Source organism: Apodemus sylvaticus, chromosome X, assembly GCF_947179515.1.
Source record: "Apodemus sylvaticus chromosome X, mApoSyl1.1, whole genome shotgun sequence".
In the NCBI taxonomy this organism is placed as follows: Eukaryota; Metazoa; Chordata; class Mammalia; order Rodentia; family Muridae; genus Apodemus; species Apodemus sylvaticus.
The window spans coordinates 14,209,415-14,221,096 of record NC_067495.1 but is presented as its reverse complement, the minus strand read 5'-3'; positions in this window follow the sequence as shown (position 1 = coordinate 14,221,096).

The following is an 11,682-nucleotide window of genomic DNA, read 5'->3' as shown; positions in this document are numbered from 1 at the left end:
AACAATACCAACAGAAATGTAGATGTTGGGAGCCTAGCTTATGTAGTTTCACAGAGGACTAAGGACTATTAGAAACTTAGATAGATGCCATTCTTGTACTATTCTAGCAAATAATCCACTGGTATTCTGATCGTGCTCTGAGAATTTCAGTGACATCAAATTTAAAGGTGATGGATGGACTAATTTGTTTGCAGAGGAAATGTCAAGGCAGGAGTGATGCCTTCAAACTGTAACTGAGAACTCTAAGCATTAAAGTAATCACTGTCACTGAGAAAAAACCTCTTGTGATACACTGTAACAATAAAAAAGGTATCCTACAGACAAAACCCCACCCCTCAGAGGTTTCATTTTGTGAAGATAGGGATTAATTTAAAAGGAAAATGCCTAAACTGAAGGGTTTCTCCTGCTTCATAAAATAATTCCCTAAGAAAGTGTCCCATTCATCTGCCCCCATTTCCCCTCCCCATGATGTCAGTACATCTGATAGAACTGTAGCCCAAGGGAGCAGCAGGTTATATTTCAAGCTTGCAACACAACGTGTTCATATTCTCCACATGAACTGGTTTTGGAAGATATAAGATTGAGTTGTATTTTAGTGTGTTGCTCTACAGGTTCAAAGACCAATCAAAGTCAAGTAATATGTAGCATGGTCAGAGTCCCTGTAGGGAGGTAGCCAATGAATGAAGCAGTGAGGGTAAAATCTGAGGGGCAGTGGAGACCTCAAGATGTTGGAGATACCAGCACAATCTCTCGTGAGGAGAACATCAGGAATGGAATATGGTCAGCCCAGAAAGGATTATATGTATGTTGAAGGCAGCCAAGCTGAGGAGACATGAAACGACCTAAGTCTTTTGCACCCTAATTGAATTATTCATGAATCCTAGACTCAGAGATATATAGATACAGGAAGTGATGTTTTCATGCTGGGTTTTGATCATATTTTGGTCTCATTATTTGTTGGTTAGGTCTGATTCTTTTCTTTTTAAATAAGAACGTTTGGAGTGCACCATTATATGTTAGAAGCATGTAACTCATTTTTCAGTTTATAGGAGTTAACAACTAAGAGACTTTAGACTTTAAATCGCCTGAAGTATTAGACTATAGGGCTTTTTGTAGTTGGGTGGAATGCATTTTACATTGTAACATGATCATCAGGTTATGGAGACCAAAGATGAAAAGATATGATTTAAAAGTATTGTATTTAGGTACCAAGTTGTCAAGGTATAGATTTGTGAGGGTTAGTGTTAATTATCTATTTAATGGAGTATATAATCACCTAAGAGCTAAGGCCTCTGGCCATGGCTTGTGGTATCTTGCTTACATAATTGAATATGGTAATACCCATTGTGACTATTTCCCGTTATAAAAAAAAAGAAAGAAAGAAAGCTAAGCACTAGAAAACGTTTATTATTCTTTGTTTAACTATGGATAAAATGTTACCAGTTGCTTCAAGCTCTTGATATCTGGATGATGAATTCTCCCTTGAACTGTGAGACAAAATAAGCCTTTTCTCTTTAATGTTGCCTTTACCAATGTGTTTTATTACAGCAACAGAAAAAGAAACTAAGACAATAAGTCTCCATAAACATGGGAAGAAGAGCTGTTTCTACTCCTCTTTGTCTGATGGGTCTCTACAATGGCTCAGACCCTAGACAGAGACATGTGTACTATAAGGGCATATGCAGTTTAATCTGGACCTGTAATGAACTATAACATGAGCCTTGATACGCTGTTGAGACACTGTGCATTCTAGTGGTTGTGAGATAAAGGTATGATCCAGATCCAGTTCAGCATAAAACTCGGTAGTCAGGGGTTAACCATTATAATGGAACTACTCCAGATTCTATTGGAATAGCAGAAAGCAATGCTACTTTAACAGGATGGTAGGTCAAAGTAATAAGCTCTGGCCAAAGAAATAAACAATCAAATAAAAATCAAACAAACGAAGCAGTCCAGTCTGTTACATTTCTATTCCACTCAGAACTACCTGTATCTGACCAGCAGAAGTCTAGAGTCACAGATATACCCCAGTAGTAAGCATCCCATGGCAGTGTGAGCCTTTGCCCATCACCAGTGATATGCTGATATTAGTGGGTGGTAGGCTCATATTGTGACAAAGTCTGGTGGTATTGATGGTTATAGATGGGGCGTAGGAATCTATGTACTGGGCTACTGTGAAAGCTGCTCTCAATCCCATAATTCCTGCCCAAAGGCGGTAAATGTAAATGAGATATTTGTAAATAGGCAAACCCCAGGATAGTTTTGTCTTGATGAAGTGCCCTTTTAAGGTCTCTCCTTTGCCCATTCTAAGCATGCCATTTGTGGATGTAGGATAAAAGCAAGAATTGGAACATTATATAGTGCTAGGAAAATGACAACATGCCAATGGCAAAATCCCAGAAAGTTTGGAGTTAAGAACTATCTGGCAATGAAATAGCAAAAATGATGTGGAAAGAAAACAGCCTGCCTAGAATTTCTAGCAGGCAAGCATGTAACCAGGGAGCTGGTGGAGGCTGAAATTAATATGTGATCATTCAATGTTCAAATTACATTAAATGTCAGGAAAGGTAAGGCGTGGTAATCCTAGCATTTGGGAGACTGAGGCAAGAGAACAAGTTTGAGGTCAACCATGACCATACAGAAAAACCCGATATCAAAATACAAACTAGCAAAGGCATTTCAAGTAATATGACTCTTTGGTTTCAGACCCTGGGACAAAGGGCTAAAGTATATATCTTAAATACCAAACTAGACCTGATCCCCAGATTCTCCCAATATCCCTCAGTCCCTACGTGTCATACCATGGCCCCAACCCCGAAGTTTCCAAACCTGGGGCTGAGCTGCCCTTCTCCCAGAGGATCTTTCCTATATAAGCCAGGCATTTTGAACTCTCTCTCTCTCTCTGTGTGTGTGTCTTTCTCCCTCTCCCCCTCTGTCTCCCTCCTTCTTTCTTTGTGTGTATTCTTTCTTTCTGGTGCCCATCTTTCCCCATGACAGACTCCTCTGGCCTCCTTCCTTGGGACCAGTGAACTCACCCGAGAGCAGCTTCCCAATAAACCTGCATTTAATATAATATAATCTGGCTTATAATGGCTCATTTCACTGGCAGAAAAATAACTTATTAATTACCATATCTTAAATGCAAAATACTGTGCTAGACAAAGCAGCAAAATAGACCCTTCATAAAGGACGAAAATTAAATAAAATAAAATTTAAATGTCAAATGTTCAATATCATTAGCTGGGGGCAAATGCAAAACTGTAATGATATAGCATCTTGCTCTACTTAGAATAGCTATTATAAAAATATAACAAATTCTGATGAAGATGTGGAGAAAGAAACTCAGATACAATGTTTATCTGAGAGCCTGAAGCAGGCATTTAGAAACTGATCTTGCTGAAAAGCATTGTCTCATCCCTTAGACCCACAAGGTAAGTAAATGTAGAACAGAGTCCAGTATTTCTACCTTTATTTTGTACTTGTCTCCTTTACTTTGGGTATCTTGTTTACTTCTGCAAATTGCTATGCTAATCATTAAAGAAGTCTTTGTAATCACCTGTCTTCCTTCAAGACTAAAAGCACAGCAATAAGACCTTCTAAACCAAAGTATAGCCATCTTGGATTCCAAAGAGTAATACTTCAGAGGACACCCCCTCTCCATACCCTCCTCATGAAGGCAATTATCCATGAGGGCAGGGTTGTAAATTAGCCATGTGGGGAAGACTATAACCTGTGAAGAGAAATAACCATCACCTATGAGCTACTTTGTTCTCCCATGTAGTAAGGACTTCTTTTGCAGGAACTGGGCTGAATGATGACCAAGCAGAGACCACATTTAGACCCAGACTGCATAATTATGCTACCTTTAAATAAAGCTCAGTTCCAGTTCTCCTCTATTGTGGCCACACATTTCTCTGCTTTTAAGCAGTTTTTAGCTCTTTAACTAGAATATTAGAAACAAATGTCTAAGTCTGGTTTGTTGGGGATGCTGGATCCCAGGCTTCTGTTCTAAAATCTTATGTTACAAGTCTAGTACACTAGTCTTGCTGTGGTTAGATCAAATGTACAGTAGAAACTAAAAGCCCATCCATATTCAGGCCAGAGCCTCTAAATCTTCTTTGGTATTAGTGGAGACCTGAGTGCTTGGGAGACAAATCTGAGGTTAAACCACATCAGTTACAGCATTGGAATGAGCCTGGGGGAACATCTGCCACCCCCAACCACAAAGAATGTAAAGCTAGCCTTGGTGGCTGATGTCTAGCTCCCCAAGCTTTTCCCAAGGTCAGGCATTTAGACAAAAGCTACAGACGCTCGAAGAAAGTTTCTACTTCCAAAAAAAGGGAGTTGTTCTCCTTATCTCTGGCAAGAGGGACTTCGCGTGGCTCTCAATTAGCATATGACTGTGGTGCCTATTAACTTGTCAAGGTCAACACTGTCTAGGATCTTGCAGTTCCTGCTCACAATCTCCCACCCCAGTTTACCAGCTTCCTTTCTCCAGGACCCGATTTAACCCTGGGAATCTTTCCCCTGTTTCATCTTCTTGCATTCCCAGGAGACAACCATGGCAGTTTGAAATGAACTTTTTCTCATTTTACCCACGGAGTGGTATTTTGGTTTCTTTTCTGTGGCCATTTTCGCCTAGCCAAGGTGACTAACAGCTTCAGGCAGCATAGTTATCACTTGTGTAGTTCTCAAATATGGGACTCTCGAACTATGTCATTTTTAGATAGAAAATTATGGCTCGGTGCACTAGACTAAGGTACTGCAGTTCCACTGGAAGCTGAATGAGAGTATGTGCCACTGAGATTAAAGGTCTTTACAGCTGTGAGACTTGGGCATGATCTAGCATAGCCTTAGACTATGTGGCCAAGAACCTGCCTTCAAAACCATCACCCCAGCTTCAATCTGAATAATATGGTGCAAGGCCCCATTGGCAGATGGAAAGATCTGGTAGGAAAAAAGGCCACCTCTTTGAAATTTAGTGATGATCCAATGAAACTTAACTGGTGGTTTGAATAAAAATGACCCCCCTCTTAGGCCCATAGGGAGTGGCACTATTAGATGTGGCCTTGTTGAAGTGGTTGTGACCTCGTTGGACGAAGTGTGTCTCAGATGCTCAAGGCCTAGCATCTCTTCCATGGATGGAGAACTCTCAACTCCTTTTCAGCACCATGTCTGCTTGTATGCTGCCATGCTTCCTGCCATAATGATAATGAACTAAACCTCTAGAGTGTAAGTCAGCCCCAGTTAAATGTTTTCATTTATGAGTTGTAGTGGTCATGGTGCTTCTTCACAACAACAAAAACCCTAAGACTCTAACACTGGACATATTCTAATGGCCCCATTTCTATGCCTGCCTGTGGGTAGATATTGTGATTCTTTGGTATTACCAAAATGGCTCCAGTGCTCAGGAAAGATATATAACTACAATCTGTGGATCCTCACTTTGAGCATTGTTTGTGCCTGGTTGCAGCCAGTAAAGTAGTCTTAAAAGTACTTTTCAGCAGAAAGTAACCCATAATAGCTTAGCCACATGACTAGCTCAATATTTTGCTAGTACTAGTAGGCTGTGAAATCACGATGTGACACAACTTGGTGGCTTCTATGGGCACAGGTTTGACATAGAAGCCTTAAATTGGGTCTCTATCTAGATCTGAGCAGATGCAACCATGTGTGACAACAAACTGGCAACTGGATATGGCATCCAGGATGACTCTGGTCACAGGGAGAAATTCATGGGAACAAACTTCTTTCTCTCTCATGATATTCTGGTTTTGTTTTTTAATTGTTTTTGTTGTTTGCATCTACAGAGTATTTGAAATAAACTTGGACTTGGAGCACCCTAATATTTTAACCAGAAAACCACATCAAGTAACATCAGGGCTTGGCGCCACCTGGTGGTGAAATCATGGAAGAAATTACAAGCAAGCAGTTTTCTGCAAAGAGGAATAAAGAAAGCTGCTGAGCTGAAAAGACAGGAATAAGTAATTTGTCCTTAGAAACCAAGGGCTGTTGCACAACAACGAGCATCAAGAACTTTCAGGAAATGAATGACAATGATAATATCTATATTATATTATATTATATTATATTATATTATATTATATTATATTATATTTATTATATTATATGTGCATGCGAGTGTGTGCCAGAAATTGACTAGGAAGGTTTTAGTGTGGAAAGCTCTAATAAGTAATAGTTAAATGAACTTTTAAGGAAATTCAGTAGGTTTAAAGACACATGGATGCATGTTTATAGTATGCAGAATTATTAAGAAGGCATGAAAGCAAATAAAAATTGCTAACCCTAGATTCTGGCCTGTGCCTTCTACTGGGGGCAGATCAACAGCTTGTCCGCCCCTCTGAAGGCCCCCACAGTCTGAAGACTCCTAGGAGTTCTGTTATAGGCAGGGCCACAGGCCTGCCAGGATACCTGAAGCAACCCAGGGGCATAGGAGGCAGGCTCCAGACATAGACACCCAGGCCAGCTAACACCAGAGATAACCAGATGGTGATAGGCAAGCACAAGAACATAAACAACAGAAGCTAATATATTTTGGCATCATCAGAACCCAGTTCTCCCACCACAGCAAGCCCTGGATACACCAACACACCCGAAAATCAGGATGCTAACCTAAAATCCTATTTCATGAAGATAACAGAGTTCTTTGAGGAAGATATAAATAACTCACTGAAAGAAATACAGGAACACAGGTAAACAGGTAGAAGCCCTAAAAGAGGAAACAAATAAATCCTGTAAATAAATACAGAAAAACACAACCAAACAGGTGAAGGACTTGAGCAAACTGGTCCAAGACCTAAAAATAGAAGTAAAAACAAAAAAGGAAACAAATGGAAGCATCCCTGCAAATGGAAAACCTAGGAAATAGGTCAGGAAATACAGATGTAAGCATCACCAACAGAATACAAGAGATAGAAACGAAAATCTCAGGTGAAAAAGATACCTTAGAAGAAGATATTGACACAATGGTCAAAGAAAATTTAAAACAGAAAAAAACTCCTAACCCAATGAGGGGGGATGGGATGGGGGTTTCCAGAGGGGAAATTGGAAAAGGAGATAACATTTGAAATGTAAATAAAATATCCAATAAAAAAAAAAGTTGGAAAGAACCCAGGTATCCCTCAACAGAAGAGTGGATGCAAAAAATGTGGTATATATATATACACAATGGAGTACTATTCAGCCATTAGAAACAATGAATTCATGAAATTCTTAGGCAAGTGGATGGAGCTGGAGAACATCATACTAAGTGAGGTAACCCAGACTCAAAAGATGAATCATGGTATGCACTCACTAATAAGTGGATATTAACCTAGAAAACTGGAATACCCAAAACATAATCCACACATCAAATGAGGTACAAGAAGAACGGAGGAGTGGCCCCTTGTTCTGGAAAGACTCAGTGAAGCAGTATAGAACAAAATAAGAACAGGGAAGTAGGAAGGGTTGGGTGGGAAAACAGGGGGAGGGAAGGGGACTGATGGGACTTTCGGGGAGTGGGGGGTCCAGAAAAGGGGAAATCATTTGAAATGTAAATAAATATATCAATAAATTTTTAAAAAAATCAATTAACTAAAACAAAAATAAAAAACAAAAAAAACAAAAACAAAAAAAACAAAAAAACAAACAAACAAACAAAAAAACAAAACCAAAAAACTCCTAACCTAAAACATCCAGGAAATCCAGTACACAATGAAAAGAACAAATCTAGGAATAATAGGAATAGGAGAGAGTGAAGATTCCCAGCTCAAAGGACCAGAAAACATCTTCAACAAAATCATAGAAGAAAACTTCCCCAACATAAAGAGATGGCCATAAATGTACAAGAAGCCTATAGAACACCAAATAGATTGGACCAGAAAAGAAAATCCTCCTGACACATAATAATCAAAACACTAAATGTACAGAACAAAGAAAGAATATTAAAAGTGGTAAGGAGAAAAGGTCAAGTAACATATAAAGGCAAATGTCAGAATTACAACAGAGACCCTAAAAGCCAGAAGAGCCTGGACAGAGGTCATGTAGACCCTAAGAGAATATAAATGCAAGCCCAGGCTACTATGCTCAGCAAAACTCTCAATCAGCATAGATGGAGAACCCAAAATATTCTAGGAAAAAAACAAATTTAAACATTATCTACCTAGCAATCTAGTTATACAGAGGATTCTAGAAGGAAAAGTCCAACACAAGGAAACACAACACCAAAATAAAAATAAGATTTTAGTCATCTCATAACAAAGTCAAAAGGAGAGAATCACGTGCACACAATGCCACCTATAACCACAAACATAATAGGAACTAACAATCATTTCTTTAATATCTCTCAACATCAACAGACTCAATTACCCAATATAAAGACATAAGCTAACAGACTGGATACACAAACAGGATCCAACATTTTGCTGCATAGAAGAAACACACCTCAACAACACTACCTCAGAGTAAAAGGCTGGAAAAAGGTAAACAAGCTGGAGTTGCCATCCTAATATCCAATAAAATAGACTTTCAGCCAAAAGTTCTCAAGCAAGATGACAAAGGACACTTCATATTCATCAAAGGAAAAATCCACCAAGAGAAAGTCTCAATTCTGAACATCTATGGCCCAAATGCAAGGGCACCTACATTCATAAAAGAAACTCTACTAAAGCTCAAAACACACATTTCACCTAACACAATAATAGTGGGAGATTTCAACACCCCATTTTCACTAATGGACAAGTCATTGTCATAAAAACTAAATGGAGACACAGTGAAACCAATAGAGGTTATGAACCAAATGGATTTAACAGGTATATACAAAATATTTCACCCTAAAAGAATATACCTTCTTCTCAGCACCTCATTGTACCTTCTCCAAAATTAATCATATAATTGGTCACAAAACAACCTCAAGATATACTACAGAGCAATAGTGATACACAGTCAAAAACTCTGACCCAGAATTGTTCCTGTCTGAAAGAACTGCAGGGATAAAATTGGAGAAGAGACTGAGGGAAAGGAAGTCCAGTGACAGGCCCAAATTTGGATCCACCTTAAGGGAAGTCTCCAAGGCCTGACACTATTACTGATGCTATGGTGTGCTTGCAGACAGGAGCCTAGCATGACTGTCCCTGAGAGGTCCAACAAGCAGCTGAACGAGCCAGATGCAGATACTTACACCCAACCAATGGACAGAAGCTGGGGGACTCCTGTAATTGAATTAGGAAAAGAATGGAGAAGCTGAGGTGGAGGCCAACTCCATAGGTTGAAGACCAGCAGTCTCAACAAACCAAGATCTCTCAGACACTGAGCCACTAACCAGGCAGCATACTCTAGCTGGCCCAAGGCCCCCAACAACACATAAACAGTAGAAGACTGCCTGGTCTGGCCTCAGTGAGAGAAGAAGCACCTAACACTTGAGAGACTGGAGTCCCCAGGGAGTGGGGAAGTCTGGTGTGGTGGATAGGTGGGGACATCCTCTTGGAGACTGGGGAGGAGGAATGGGATAAGGAACTGTAGTAGGATGAACCACATGGAGGATAACAACTGGACTGTAAAAAAAAGATTAAAGGATGATGATGATGATGATGATGATAATGATGATAATGATGATGACAAAATTGTAATCCTAGAACTTAAAATATATGACACAAACCTGAAAATGTAATAGGAGATATGAATAACAGAAACAATTACACAGAATAAAGAATTAGTGTGCTCAAAAATAGCACACTAATTGTATGAATATATATAGTTGGACTGGAGAGATGACTCAGCAGTTAAGAGCACTGACTGTTCTTCCAGAGGTCCTGAGTTTAAATCCCAGAAATCACATGATGCCTCACAACCATCTTTAATGGGTTCTTATGCCCTCTTCTGCTGTGTTTGAAGACAGCAACAATGCATTCATATATATATATAATAAATAAATCTTTAAAAAAATAAAAGAAAGTACATAGTTAAAAGACCTGGAGACCTTTTACACTCTCTTTCTTCCACAGACCCAATTCTCAGGGTGGTCCTAACCCTGCAACAGAACACCAGCTGCAGTCCTCCCTCCCCCATCTCTATGCCTTAATCCCACAACTAATCTGATGTTCTCCCAGTCCCACAGTTGCTATCACCAGTAAGTACTCCCTGTGAACACATCAGCTGTGAAGGCCAATAAAACAGACAACAAATAGCTAACACACTTCTGAAAATCCAAGAATGAAACAGAAATAATGGGAAAAACAGACTCCCAACAAAGACATACCCAGAAAACAGGACTTAGATCTAAAATCACCCCAAACCCAGGTGCTGAAATGCCACCATATAAGAACACAATCTATAATAGCCAGGACAATATGTCTCCACCAGACACCAACTGTCCTGCCACAGCAGGCCCTGAATATTCCAACATAGTTGAAGCACAAGAGAAAGACATTGAAACCAGATATATGAAGATGAGTGAGGTCCTTAAAGAGAAATGTATCAGTCAGGGTTCTCTAGAGCCACAGAACTTATGGAATGTCTCTATATTGAGGCAATTTATTGGATGAATTACAGTCTGTAGACCAACTAACTCAACAATGGGCAGCTGTGAATAGGAAGTCCAAGAATCTAGTAGTTGCTCAATCCCACAGGCTACTTGTTTCAGCTGGTCTTCTGTAGAAGTAGGTTCCAACAGATGTGCTGGCAACTAAGTGAAAGCAGTTACAGAAGAGGGAATCTTCCTTCTTCCAATGTCCCTATGTAGGCTTCCAGCAGAAGGAGTGGCCCAGATTAAAGGTGTGTACCACCATGCCTGGATCTGGGACTTGCTTTGTCCCAGGCTGACCTGAACTCAGAGAACTTTTTGTCTCAGTCTTCGGGGATTAGAGCTGTGTACTACCTTGCCAGAGCCTAAGCTTTTCATGGTCAATGTGCCGCAAAATCTCCATGCCAAGATCCAGGTCAGAAACTTGTGTCTTCCAGCCTCAAAATCTGGATCACAGGTAGCCTTCCAATTCTGGATTGTGGTTCATTCCAGATATAATCAAGCTGACAACCAGGAATAGCCATTACAAGGAAATGAATAAATTCCTCAAAGAAAGCCAGGAAAACACAATCTGAGGAAATGAATAAATTCCTTAAATAAAGCAAGGAAAAACAAACATGCAAACAGTTGAAGGAAATTAATAAAACTGTTTATGACCTGAAAATGGGAATTCAAGAAATGTAGAATATTATGAAAAGCAAAATCTAACAAATATAGGAATGTAGGAAGAAGAAACCCAGGTCACAGACACAGAAAATATATTCAACAAAATCATAGAAGTAAATTCTCCTAACCAGAAGGAGATGCTTATCAAGGTACAAGATGCATAAAAAAGATTGGACTGGAAAAGAAAGTCCCTTTCCCACATAATAATCAAAACACCGAATGTACAGAATCAAGTAAAAATATTAAAAGCAGCAAGGGGAAAAGATCAAGTTACACATAAAGACAAACCTATTGTAATTGCATCGGACTTCTCAACAGAGACTCAGAAAGCCAGAAGGGCCAGGGTAGATGTTCTGTAGACTCTAAGAGACCACAGACACCAGTTCAGACTACAATACCCAACAAAACTTTCAATTACCATAGATGGAAAAAGCTAGATATACCATGGCAAAATAAAAATGTATTCACAAATTCAACCCTATAAAAGGTATTAGAAG